We start from the raw sequence: 14,051 nt of genomic DNA on the forward strand, positions 1-14,051 counted from the left end.
CCCCAGACACACCTGCTCATAGAATCAGTTTCGTAGCAAAGCAGTGAAGGAGAACACAACCAACCCCAACATAGAGGGGCGGGAGCTGCGTCTGTCAGAACTCAAGAGAAAATAATTTTACAGTAAGTTCTCACAAAAATGAAATTTTCTCTTGCATCCTCTGACAGACGCAGCTCTGGAAGTTTCTTCACTAATGGGACGTCCCATAGCAGTGTAGGGGTTGGAAGAACGCAGCCAACTGTTAATGTTTCAACAAGGCTAAAAACGTAGCCAACAGGGCAACCAACATTAACAGGAGCTTACCCCAAAACAAAAAATTCACCCCTGAAAGAGAACATTCAGTCTCTTCAGCAAACAGCGACCTGCAAAACTCTGCGGCCAAATGAAGCATCCAAGGATGCCATCACATCAATCTTGTAGAATTTTGTAAAAGTGTGTGCAGACGACCAGGTCGCCACTTTACACACCTGAGCCACAGAAGCCTGATGGCGAAAAAAGCCCAAAAGGCACTAAGCGATCTAGTAGAATGTGCCCTCACAGGGAAAGGAGGAACTTGACCCTTCAATGAATAGGCCTGAACAATAGAATGTCTGATCCATTTTGCTATGGTTGCAGCAGACACAGCCAATCCCTTACGAGATCCTTCAGGAAGTACAAACAGGGAATCAGACGTCTGAAAGGATTCCGTGGCCGACAGGTAAACCCTGATCGCTCGAACCACATCCAGCAAATGCAGGGCAAATTCTTTAGGATGCTTGGGCTTCACACAGAGCGAAGGCAACACAATATCCTCATTGAGGTGGAAAGCCGACACCACCTTGGGAAGAAAAGATTGGTTAGGTTTTAGAAGAACTTTATCCTAATGAACGACCAGATAAGGGAATGGCAGGACAGAGCCGCCAATTCAGACACCCTGCGAGCAGAGGTGATAACTACCAGAAAGGCAACTTTCTGAGACAACAATGGCAGAGAAATTTCTAAAAATTTTTAAAAGGGAGGTCGTTTTAGAACTGACGAAACCAAATTCAGATCTTACGGAGGTAAAAGGGACCTCCTCGGTGGAGCTAGATGACGCACCCCCTGAATAAACGGTGTGAAATCAAGGAGTTAGTCGCCAAGGGACGTTGGAAATAAATGGCTAAGGCTGACACCTGACCTTCAATCGTGCCTAGAGCCAAACGTTGCTCCACTCCTTTCTGCAAGAAAGTCAAGACCCTCGCCACCGAAAAGGAACGAGGAAGCAACCCTTGCGACTCACACCAGGCAATATACATCTTCCAAATAAGATGATAAATTTTCCTGGAAGTAGCCTTCCTAGCTCTCAACAAGGTAGGAATCACAGCCTCAGAAAGACCTCTATCTCTCAACACCTGGCCTTCAACAGGCAAGCCGTTAAAGCTAGCGACTGTAAAGCAGGATGGAAGATCGGTCCTTGAGACAGCAGATATTCTCTCAGAGGCAGCCGCCATGGAGGCTCGACGGCCATCCTCACCACGTCTTCCTACCAAGAACGGCGAGGCCAGTCTGGCGCTATTAGGATCACCTGCATCATCTCCACCGCCAACCTGCGGAGGAACTGAGACAACAGTAGTGGAGTAGTGGATGAAAGGCATAGATCAGCTGATAACGGCTCCAAGGCACCACCAGTGCATCCGCGGCGTCGGCCAGAGGATCTCGAGCCCTGGCCACAAACCACTCTACTTTTCGGTTTAGATGAGATGCAAACAGATCCATCTCCGGAGTTCCCCATCAGGCACACAGGTGGCGAAAGACCTCGGGATGCAGGGACCATTCCCCATGATCCAGAGTCTGACAACTCAGGTAATCCACCTGCCAGTTCTCCACCCCTGGGATGTGAACTGTGGAAAGAGCCGGAATGTGCGCCTCGGCCCAGGTCAGCCTCGGCCCAGGTCATAATCTCGGCCACTTCCTTGGCCACCCGAGCACTCTTGGTGCCCCTTTGGTGATTGATGTAAGCCACAGCCGTGGCATTGTCCGTTTGAACTCGAACCGGGAGACCCTGTAACCGAGGCACCCAATGGAGCAGGCAGAACTTGATCGCCCTGAGCTCCGGGACATTAATCGGTAGAGACGACTCCACTGTCGACCACTTTCCTTGGACGCAAAGAGTGTCCAGTACTCCACCACAGCCCGTCAGGCTGGCATCTGTGGTGATCACCGTCCACAACAGCGGCAGAAAGGACCTGCCCTGGCTCAGAGCGGGCGACAGAAGCCACCAGGAGAGCTCTGACCGCGTGAGACAGCTTAGACAAATCATCCTGTCCAAGGACTGTGGATCCTTGTTCCACTTGGCATGAATCTGCTTGCAGAGGTCTCGTATGAAATTGGGCAAACGGGACCACCTCGAAGGCCGACACCATCAGCTCCAGAGCCCTCATACAGGTCCGCAGAGAGGAGAGATCATTGTCCTTCAGAATCCTGATCTCCCCATGCAAGGTCCGGAGCTTTTCCTCCAGGAGAAAGACCCTCGCTTGAGCGGAGTCCAAGATCATGCCCAGATAACTCAGTTGTACTGACGGAGTCAGCGCAGACTTCAGGAAGTTGATGGGCCACCCAGACTCCTGAAGCGCCTGAACTATGAATGCCAGGTCGCCCGACAGGGTGACGCAAGAGCTCGCCCTTAACGGGAGATCGTCCAGATAACCGAGGACCACAATCCCCTTCCTGCGGAGCAAAGCCAACACCGGGGCCAAAACCTTGGTGAAGACCCTGGATGCGGAGGCTAGACCAAAAAGTAATGCCACAAATTGATAGTGCTCCTCCGCCATCGCAAAACGAAGATACCGTCGGTGGCCCTCGTAAATAGGGATGTACAGATATGCATCTTTTAAATCGATGGAGGCCAGAAAATCTCCTTGTTGCAAAGACGCCACCACCGACCGGATGGATTTAATCCGAAACTCCTGTACCCGCACAACGTGGTTCAGCGATTTGAGGTCTAGAATTGAACGCACCTTGCCCTACTTCCTGGGCACCGTGAACAGGTTTGAGTAAAAACCCTGAAACATGTCCGGCTGAGGAACCATTACAATAAACGCCCTGTGTAAGGAGATCCTGCACTGCCTCCCTGAGATCGGCCAAACGATCCGGAGACAGGCGGAGATTTGATGGGAAGAACCTGTCTGCTGGGCGAGACCAGAATTCGATCTTGTACCCTGTGCAAATCAATTCATGAATCCATTTGTCTGGAATCAGAAACGTCCAGGGTTCCCGAAAATGGCACAGATGTCCCCCCACCCTTGAACCGGGTAAGGGCGTCCCTTCATGCAGAGGAGGACTTGTCCGTCGAACCGGACTTACCAGCCTTGGGCTTACCCGACCAAGACTTTTTGTATCCTCCAGAGGCTCTGAACGGTTTGCCTTTTTCCTGCGCCCCCGAGGCACGAAAAAGCCCCCGGTGAGATTTGAAGGAAGGCTCCAGCTTACTGCGAGGTGCCTTACCTTTTGAAGATTGGGGGAGAAGAGTACTCTTGCCCCCCGTTAGGCCCTTGATTAACTCATCCAAGGAGTCGCCAAAGAGGCATTCACCCAAAAAGGGAAGGTCAGCTACGGCCTTCTTAGAAGCCTGGTCCGCCGACCAGCTCTTCAGCTATACCATGCGGCATAATGCGACCCATACCGCAGACACTTTGGCAACCAGAGGGGCCTCGTCCAGGGCCGCATCACACAGGTACACCATGGTCTTGGCCATCTGATCCAGGTAACACTGTCCAGCGAGTGGAAACAGAGTACGCAAAAGGATAAGCGCTTGGGCCCCACAAGCATATGCTTAATGCACCGCCATTGCTCATTCACAATTTCATGAAAGTCCTGGGGAGGAGGAAAAACCTGAACCGACTTCTGGGCTTTGCGGGAGCTGAAGAAAACCCGCTTTCCTGACTGTGTGGGCTCATCATCCAGTTGTAAAGTTTCCCTCACTGAATGAATCAGTGCTTCCACCAGAAAGCATTCCCGCACTGCAGCTGAGGAGGATTCATCCTCCTCATTATCTGATTGTGAGGATAGGGATCCCTCATGGGGAGCGTTGTCCGTGGCCACCATATCAGGCTCTGAATCAGAGGACTGAGAGGGCATCGGCCTTTTTTGAGTAGCAACTTGTTTCATTACAAGGTCCACTTTGGACGCCAGAGTTTCTATGGCTGCAGACAGAGACCTCAGAGAAGGTGAACCGGATGGGCCAGCTGCATAAATAAGGTCTGAGGGGAAATTTCCACTTTGGGACTCCATTTTAAGCAATGCCATAATTGAGTACACTTGCCCTTTAAATGTTGCGCTCGCGGTCCGCACCGCTATACCGCACTGTAGCCGGAGTCCCTCTTTAAGACTAGCAGGTATTTTGACAGGAGCCAAGTGTGTCCGAGGAATGTTAAAAGGACTAAAAAAAACCCTTACTACTAGCCAACCTGGATAAGTAAATCGCTCTGTCAGTTTGTCAGCAGCAAGTGAAACTCCAATACAAAAGAAAAGGAGACACAGGGAAAATGGCTGCCGCCCATGTAGCGCGGTTGCCCACACTTAAGATGGTGCCCGAAAACGGTACCAAACACTCAGGGAAACAAAGAAAATAGCTGCTGCACTTGCATAGATGAGGCTTGATTTTCTTTGTTTCACATTTAAAATGGCGTCCGAAAATGGCACCAGCGGTCAGGAGCCCAGGGAATGAGGCCTTCATAGGGATGCACTACAGGGAACCCCCCAGGACAAGGTAACATTGTCAAACCCTTTCTACCAGGTGTTAATCGTTGCTATAGCGCCCCCAGCGGGAGCAGGGAGGGCAGGACCTGTCCTGACAGGCCAGGGGGATATTTTAGAAAACACATTTCTTTTATCCCCAGGAGTGGGCCCACCGCTCCCCCACAGGCATCTGTCCCAGGGACACGGGGAGCTTGTATCACTCACCATACCATGGACCGCAGGGCTCCGCTCCGATACAGCTCGCCTCCCACCCTGAGTGGGGATGCTACCAGCCAAGAGGGGTAAGCTGCAACTCAGGGTGTTCCAGGTTGAGGCGTCCCGGCAAAAGCATCTGTTCGCAAGCTCGTACCCCATCCGTCGGGGCTTTGTCGTGGCGAGGCCTTGGCGGACCAAGATCTGCTCATGCTCATTGGCCAGGCTGGGAGACCGTAAGGATCTAGATTATCCAGGGCGAAACCTCAGCTTGGCTGTCGCTTGTTGTTCACCAGGAGGATCCCCCTGACACTAGCTAGCGATAGTGAGTATAGAAAAATAAACAAACATGTTTTAAAAGAAAAGAAAAACTGAGACCGGAGTCCCAACAGGGAACCTAGGTCCTACTCTTAAGCTATGCAGCAAGAAACTGATTCTATGAGCAGGTGTGTCGGGGTCATGTGGATAGGACGGCCCCTAAAGGTGTGCCTACTGAAAGCTTTCCCCTGCCTAGCTATTCCTGAAGCAGGCGCACATAGCCCATTAGTGAAGAAACTTACAGAGCTGTGTCTGTCAGAGGACGTAAGAAAAAACTGAAAAGCTAGAGCAGGAAGTGGGAGTAAACCCCCTGGGACTGCCCTAAGGGCGTAGTCAAACTTTTTTCCGCCTAGCGTCCTACTCCTTTGGAGAGCAGCATAACCCAAGGGTCAAAGAAGATATGGGGCTGTGTCCGTCAATGAACGAAAGAGAAAACCTCTTATGAGCTGAGAAGGAAGGTCCACATCTTTGAGGAGGTTCCTTGCCCTTAGTAGCCTGGGAGGTGGGGGGAAAAAAAAAAAAGGTACTCTTCTCCCCCCCCCCCCCCCCCCGCGGGACCTTTAATGATGTAATCCAGGGTAGCTCCAAACAGGCGATCTACTTGAAAGGGAAAATCAGTCAAGGCCTTTTTAAACGTCTGGCCCGCAGACCAGTATTTGAGCCAAAAGACATGCCGAAGGACCACCGCCAAAACGGAGAAGAGAACCATCAGAGGAGCCGCATCCAAAGAGGCATCACAGATTAACTGCAGCCCCTGGACCAGCTGTGTCTGCCAGTTCCGCAAAGGCAGGGGAGAGCTGTTCTCCCTCCAGGTCATGGCGTAGGAGCTTAGCCTACTCGGTCGTAAATACCGGCCTCATTGCCGAACTAGCTAAGGTGTACATAGTGTGGGTCACAGCCTCCGCTTAGGAACCCCATGGGGACCCATTGGTCGTCCCCACTCTTTAGCGACACCTCTGTGAAAATAGGCAGGGAAAGGAAACACCTTTGTCGCTCTGGATGGCTTGTGAGTGCCAAAGGGTACCTGCACCTCCGTTGCAGATTCAGCTGTGTCCCCCCATCTTCAGGGTCTCACGCACAGATCCACCTGCGCCTTTTCATGCGTGGTTGCAGACGTTGAGGAAACAGCCCCACTATCAGAGGATTCCAGGCGCGTGGTCACAGACCCAGAAGGGTGACCCACGTCTCTGGTGGCCAAATCAGATTCAGGATCTGATGAGACAGATTAGGCAGAGGAAGGTGGCGCTGCAAGCCACCTCCACCCGGGACACCAGTGCATGGATGATTGATTGGGACCCAAAGGGCCCCACAGCCTCAGAGAAGGGATCAGGTGGAGAAATGTGCTCCAAAGACACCATGAGTCACTAGGGGGACCCCACAAAAAGTGTAACACACTGCTAAGGGACAACACCCACAGTGCTGGCAGGACAACCCAGGCGCCAAGCAGAAGGCACAGAAGGATCCTCAGCAGAGGGGGAAAGGACCCCACCAGACTAACCACCCGCCAACACAGGCACCTGTAACCACCAGGAGAATCTGCTGCACTACACGTGCGGCGATCAGGAAACAAAATGATCCAGGAATCAGCACCAGGGGATGAGGAGAGGCTCCCACCACCGAAATCGCCGCCAACAGGGCTCCACTTTCATGGCTGATGCTTTTTGCAATGGCAGCCGGACTACACAAACATGGCCGCCGTGTATAGGAATACACAGGCTACAACAAAACAGCGGCACCACTAGGCATACAGGGACCCAGAATTGGGAGACAAGGACAGATCCAGGCAAGACAGGGGGGCCCTGGCAGGAGCCCCCAACAGGTACATAGGACAGTCGATCATCCGGTCGCCAATGGCGCTGAATCCCCCCCCATCGCCAGTTAGCACCCTGCTCCCACCCCAGGCCAGTGACCAGACCACCCAGACAGCCCCAGTGTATGTGGAGGGGGGAGGCTAAGGGACTCTGCAAAAAAAACAGACAGATCCTCCTCTCCATCAAAATAGGGGGGATGGCGGCCAGGAGGAACGCTGCGACTCAGGCCGAGGACCAGGATGTATGCGACCTTGCGAGACGTTTTACTCGCAGGGCCAGCCTCCATCCAGTGGGGCTATGTCATGGCCGACCTAGCGCAGAGTTGAGGCCTGCACACTCGCTGGCCAGACTGGGATGACCACTGGATCTAGATTATCCAGCCCGTTGCCCAGTCCGGCAGTTGATAGCAGATCTCACAAGAAAAATCCAGGAGGGAAAATTTTTCCATCTAAAAAGTTTTTTGCCATGACCAAAGATCCCAGCAAAGAACTATGTCCTTACTCCTGACTAGGCAGGAAAAAAAAAACTGAGTAACTATAGCAGGGGAAGGGAGTAACCCCTGGGACTGCCCATGGGCGTAGCCAGAAGTTTTTTCTGCCTAATGTCCTATTCCTGTAAGGGGCAGTATAACCCAATGGTCAATTATGACAGGAGCTGTGTCTGTCAATGAATGAAAGAGAAAACACATTTTTTCTTTAAAATTTTTTGGCCTTTTCTTGTTTAGAACGCAAAAAAAAAATAAAAAACTGAGGCGATTAAACACCACCAAAAGAAAGCTCTATTTGTGTAAAAATTGCATATAGGGTACAGTGTTGCATGACCGCGCAATTGACATTCAAAGTGCAACAGAGCTAAAAGCTGAAAATTGGCCTGGGTAGGAACGGGGTAAAAGTGCCCAGTAGGCTAGTAGGTAAAGTAAATTGTACTCTATATAAAAAGGTATACTTTTTATTCTATTATTTGTCCCATTTAAAATTACACTAAACTAATGCTTTCGATAAAGAGCACTGCAAATCTCAATCACTAAAGGATTTCCTTTCTTTTTTAGGATTTTTCCCTGTGTTTTCAACTGGTGATCTGACTCTGGATGGAGTACAAAAACACCTTAGGAAAGTAGCATTGTCAGTCTGTGGGAAGGATAGTGATGCACAAATTTAGATACACTAACAAATTGGAGCCAAACACCAGCTAATACATTTTAAGCAGTGAAGGAAGGGGGGAATTTCTTTTGAACACATGTACTGAAGTAGGTTCTGCCACCGTCCCTATATGTATAATGTATTAGGGGTTGCTGGTGCCTCAGACCAGATCGAGTGGGACTTTATGGGCAAGTAAGAGGTATATAGAGCAATTGGCATTATATCACTCGAAAAGAATAGTAGACAAATAGTAAAATACAATAGTATTTAATCTGTAAATACCAGTAGTATATACAACAAGCATTAAGTGACAGTAGTGCTTGGGACAGAGGCCCAAGTGTGAGGAAAAGAAAGATGATTCCGTGGAATCAGTGACAATGGTGTTATCGGGTGACTAAACCAATGGATTTTTTTGTTTTCCCTTGAATGTTGAAATGGGACATAATCCCAGAAAAAATCCTAAATTGCTGACGCGTTTCGGCTCTCTTGTGGGCCTTTCTCAAAGCGTTCAGTCACTCAGTCTGTGGTCTATAAAAGTAATGTAAAGTATAATATGTAAGGATAATTTAAACAAATCCTTGAGATAATTCATTCTTGGTGTTGAAATAATGTATAGTTACATACATGGGTGCAGCCATTACTTCCGCGCAGAGGCCCCTGTATCCGTTCACAGTCACAGCGGGAATCGTGTAATGCAGGGCCTAGGATTATAATTGTATTGTTTTACAGTATAATTCAGATAGATCATGTAAATATATGTATGTATTTTTATATATATATTCCTCCACTTACAGTTGAATGCACTGGTGGGAGGGTGTTGTCTCCGGCAATCCTGGGGGTTGATTGCCCTCTTTTTGCCGGGCTCTGATCTAGAGTATAATAAATGAATATTGTGGATAGTATTTTGGGAATGAATCCAGACAGGAGCAAAACTGTCCAGTAAATATCCCAAAAAAGTGCCAGTATTTCATAAATGCTTAAAACTTGTAAGTGCTTAAAAACTTCCAGAAAGTGGTATGGTACAAAAGTGTAAAGTGACTTTTATTTCTTTGGTGCCAAGTTTATTAAGAAAAATCATAATGAGGGCTTTGCAGTCCGTTGCACTTACATGGATAGAGTTGTCCTTTAGGCTGGCGCAGTGTTAGAGGTCCGTCCTCTCCTCTGCGCTGGAGAGAAGTGAGGATTACCTAGCGTTCCCCGGCCTTATGAAGCCCCTCGCGCATGCGTATTGCACGTAGACGGGCTCCATGGCGGCGTGACGTGGGCACCAATGTCTGCGCCTGCGCTAGCTGGATGCGCGCGCAGGCTGCAACCCCGTTGCTGGGGACGCTGTTCTGGCCGCCGACACAGAAGGAGGAGCCATCTTCTCCCCGAAGGGATTGGTTGGTCCCGATAATCCCCTACAGAGGTAGGGGTTACCGTGCCGAGTGTGACTGTGCGGTGTACCTGGACCGATCCGCGGAATTGTGGCACACACCCCTGTATTCACAATGCATATATAAGTCATATACAATAATATACATGGGTCATCACATTGGATTCAAACAACGTTGTAATGTTATATTATAAGCTTGTAAAACGAAATGAATTATTCTTAACAGCAGTATTACACACAGCTCCACCATGGGTAGCCGTGGGTCAAGGAGGGACAGCCCTGATTGCTGGACAATACTACAGATCGCCCCAGGGCCATGTCCATATGGAATCGGGTTCCTAAACACTAATGTAGGAACAGTATTTGTCCAGTGTGCTATTTTCAACACTAGAAACTAAGGAAGGGGGGAGGAAGAGAGGGGGGGGGGTTTTAGTGTATATTAAGTCATATGGGAGATATATGACAGTCACAGTGATGGAGACGTTGGGATAGATGGATGGGTTGTTAATCTGTCTTGCCCGAAGCGAAGCCTTCAAGAAACGGGCGGAAACTTTCATTTTCGTTCAGGCCAGGAGATTTTGTGGCATGGAGGCGTCTAATCCACCTCATTTCCATCTGAAGTAATCTCTTATTCCAATCCCCCCCACGATGTGGTATATGAATTCTTTCAAGTGCCATAAAAGTAACTTTAGGCATTCGGTTTTTGTGATCGTGGGCGACATGCCTCCCGAGGGGTACATAGAAATTACACAATTGCATGCTGTTGATGTGTTGATTTACTCGTTTGCCAAATTCTTGTTTGGTCTTTCCTACATAGTAGGACCCACATTGACACCGCATAAGATAGACGACTCCTCTCGTCCTGCAATTTGTAAAATGTCGAGGTTTAAATGACTCCCCATTGGGGAGTATTGTATTGACGCATTTTTGTAGAACACTGCATTGTCCACAGTTTCCACATGGGAATGTGCCCATGTGTTTACAGGGGTCCTTTCTAGTTTCCTTGTACTCACTGTGCGTGAGTGCTTGCTTCATTGATCCTGCTTTGCGGAATGTTATTTGTGGATTCTCTGGTATGAATGGTTTTACCACGGGGTCCTCTTTTAAGATCAACCAGTGTTTAGAAATGATTTTCCGTATTTATTGGTGGTCGTTTGTAAACCTCATTATTATCCGGGTTTTATTATCCTGTTCTTTGAGTTTTTTGGGGTTTTTATTTTTGAACAAAATATTGTGTCTTTCTTGCTTCTGGACTCTGTTGAAAGTTTTTCTGAGTGTCGTCTTTGTGTAACCCCTTTTTTAGTAGCCTTGCGGTGAGAATGTCGGCCTCTCTTTGAAAATCTTGTTCAATAGTGCAGTTTCTTTTAAGCCTAAGAAACTGGCTGTATGGAATAGCATTGTTCAATGGGGTCGGGTGGAAACTTGACGCATGCAGTATGGAGTTGCCTGCTGTCTCCTTCCTATATAAAGTTGTCTTTAAGAGTCCGTCTTCACCTTTGATGATCCAGGTGTCCAAAAAGGAAATTTTTTCTTTATCATAGTTAAGGGTAAAAAACATGTTATACTCGTTGTTGTTCATCGATTGCAGGCATTCTTGGATCATACTTTCTGGTCCTGTCCATATGATGAATATATCATCTATGAACCTTTGCCATAAGATGATATTATTGGCAAAGGCCCTGTTTTCTTCTTTAGCAAGGAAGTCCTGTTCCCAGGCCCCTAAGTATGTATTGGCATAAGAGGGGGCACAACTTGTGCCCATTGCTACCCCACATATCTGCAAGTAGTAGCTACCATTGAAGACGAAAAAATTGTTGTTTAGTATGTAGTCCAGCATCATAACTATAAAGTCATTGAACTTTATATCATGTCCACTTTGTTCCTCCAGAGTTTTTTTAATTACTTCCATTCCCTTTTTGTGCGGGATGTTGTTATATAAGGCTTCTACATCAATCGTGATGAGAAACGCTTCATTGGGTATGGTGATACCGTCAATGATCTGGAGGAGGTGTACCATATCTCTTGTGTATGAGGGTAATTTGGTTACATGGGGCCTTAAATAGGCGTCAATGACTTTGCTGGTATTTTCGGTGAGATTGCCACCGAGTGATATAATGCCAATTGCTCTATATACCTCTTACTTGCCCATAAAGTCCCACTCGATCTGGTCTGAGGCACCAGCAACCCCTAATACATTTTAAGCAGTACCAGCAAACCATTTTTTTTTCCTTTTGGGATAAAGGTTTTACATAAATTTATAAAGGTTGATCATTGTAAGCACCCCTGTCTGCGGTAAATTGTTTGTCTCAACCATCTAGCAGCTACATCTAATCAATGTACTTAAAGTGAATAGTACAAAATCATCATGAAAGTATGATATATTCTGAAGAATGAAACAATATGACATGGGATAAGTCCCAAAAAGGAAATACTGTGAATAAAGTCCCAAAACAAAAAATAGGTGTAGATTTCCAAAATGCAATGATATCCAACAGTGACACGAAAAATCCTCTTGTGACACCCAGGGAAGTGCAGGAAAAAGGACACCACTGTGCAAAGGTAATGGGAGGCAGCTTACCAAAGCGAGATGGCCACTCAAATTAATGAGATGGCCTCAACAAGCATATGATAACACCAAATGGACTTCTGTATCTCCAAGGGGAATCAGCGCCAAGGAAGATCTAAATCCTCATAATAGGTCCGCAGTAGTCAAGCAAATGTGAACATGATGTGAACGTGATTCCCCTTGGAGATACTGAAGTACATTTGGTGTTATCATATGCTTGTTGAGGCTATCTCATTCATTTGAGTGGCCATCTCGCTTTGGTAAGCTGCCTCCCATTACCTTTGCACAGTGGTGTCCTTTTTCCTGCACTACCCTGGGTGTCACAAGAGGATTTTTCGTGTCACTGTTGGATATCATTGCATTTTGGAAATCTACACTTATTTTTTGTTTTGGGACTTCATTCACAATATTGCCTTTTTGGGACTTATCCCATGTCATATTGTTTCATTCTTCAGAATATATCACACTTTCATGATGTTTTTGTACTATTCACTTTAAGTACATTGATTAGCGCTACATTATATTTGTATTTTTTTATGTATTGGATCACCGTCTGTTGGTCTAGTGTCAGCAGCTTTTCTTTTCGGTTTAATACTTATGTTCATCCTTTAGCGCAGAAATTCTCCTTTTTTTTTTGTAGCAGCTACATCTGCAGGACAACTTAAAAAAGACTTACTGACTGGATCACCATGGGAAAATAAAAGAAAGAAGCTGAAATATAATGAATGTTTGCTTTCGGGTCATGACCTGATTATAGGAAGGCCAGAATGCAAGACACTGAGTAAACTTCAAGATTGAAGTGTGTCTCCACACCAGGCAAAACCTTTTTTCCAGGTGCGAGAACATGTTTTCCTGGAAAAGGTTTTTCTTGCCTTTAACAAGGGAAGGAACCACAGACTCAAAAACCCCCTCTATTCTGTAATACCTGGGTTTCAACAGCCATACCATTAAAGCCAAAAACTGAGAAGCAGCATGGAATAGAGGGCTTTGAGATATCAGATCTAGTCTCATGGGAAGAGTTTAGGGGTTGTCTACTAGAACTCTTAGTACAGTATATCTGTGTACCAGATTCTTCTGGGCCAATTTGGTACAATTAGAAACATTTTCCTCTCTTGCTCTATTTTCTCGAGCAGACAAGGTAGGATTCACACTGGAGGGAAGGTATAAAATAGCCTAAACTCAGACCAGTGTATTAGCAAGGCATATGAGGCTAGAGCTAGAAGGTACCTGGTTCTGGCAATAAGAAGAGGTCATTTCTTGTTGAATCTGAGAGCTTGGGGATCCACGTTTGAATCCCTCATTTTTGGCATGTCATATTATAGAAATCTGGATGAAGGGCTCATTCCCCTTGATACAGGCAATGGCTGCTGAGATACTCTGCAGTCTGCATCCTGGGAAGTGACTTTCTGTCCAACGGATGATCTGAAAGCAAGAAAAAAACCATTGGGTGGGACTATGTAGGCTACCCACACACCCAAAAAGGTATAAAAATATAATTTTATTCAATATATTAAAAAAGATCAATGGATCATAGTGTGCAAAAGTATGCAATGCAAAACAGACAGACAGATACAAGGTATAAAACCAAAGTAATAGAATTAAAACAAAACAGCGGCTAGTATACGGTATAAATCAGGAAATGTGAATAGGCATATGGAAATTCTCCAAATCCGACGCGTTTTAGGTGGGATCACCATTCTTCAGGTGTGTATAGATGGAGTATTGTGATTTCCAGATAAATATTCAAGGCAGCAAGCTGGCTGTATACAGTGAAGAGCCGTAAAGAGCAGATGGAGGAGAGAGAGTGCTGTGGATGACGATGCCAGCGAGGTGGTACTGCCTGTGTATGGTAGCCGCAAAATCCCCCTAGGGTCTCACAAGGATCCCAAAAATGGGCTAGGCAGAAAATTGTCCCTTGGCGAGCACCCTGTATC

The 14,051-nt window shown here is 47.1% G+C and overlaps 1 protein-coding gene across 1 annotated transcript in view; it reads right to left on the bottom strand.

Moving 5' to 3' along the window:
• The window catches only part of KCMF1 (potassium channel modulatory factor 1), a 146,110-nt gene that overhangs the window by 50,505 nt on the left and 81,554 nt on the right, over positions 1-14,051 (bottom strand). The gene's annotated exons all lie outside the window — the stretch shown is intronic.

This window comes from Pelophylax lessonae, assembly GCF_965119305.1.
Source record: "Pelophylax lessonae genome assembly, chromosome: 1".
NCBI classification, from domain to species: domain Eukaryota; kingdom Metazoa; phylum Chordata; class Amphibia; order Anura; family Ranidae; genus Pelophylax; species Pelophylax lessonae.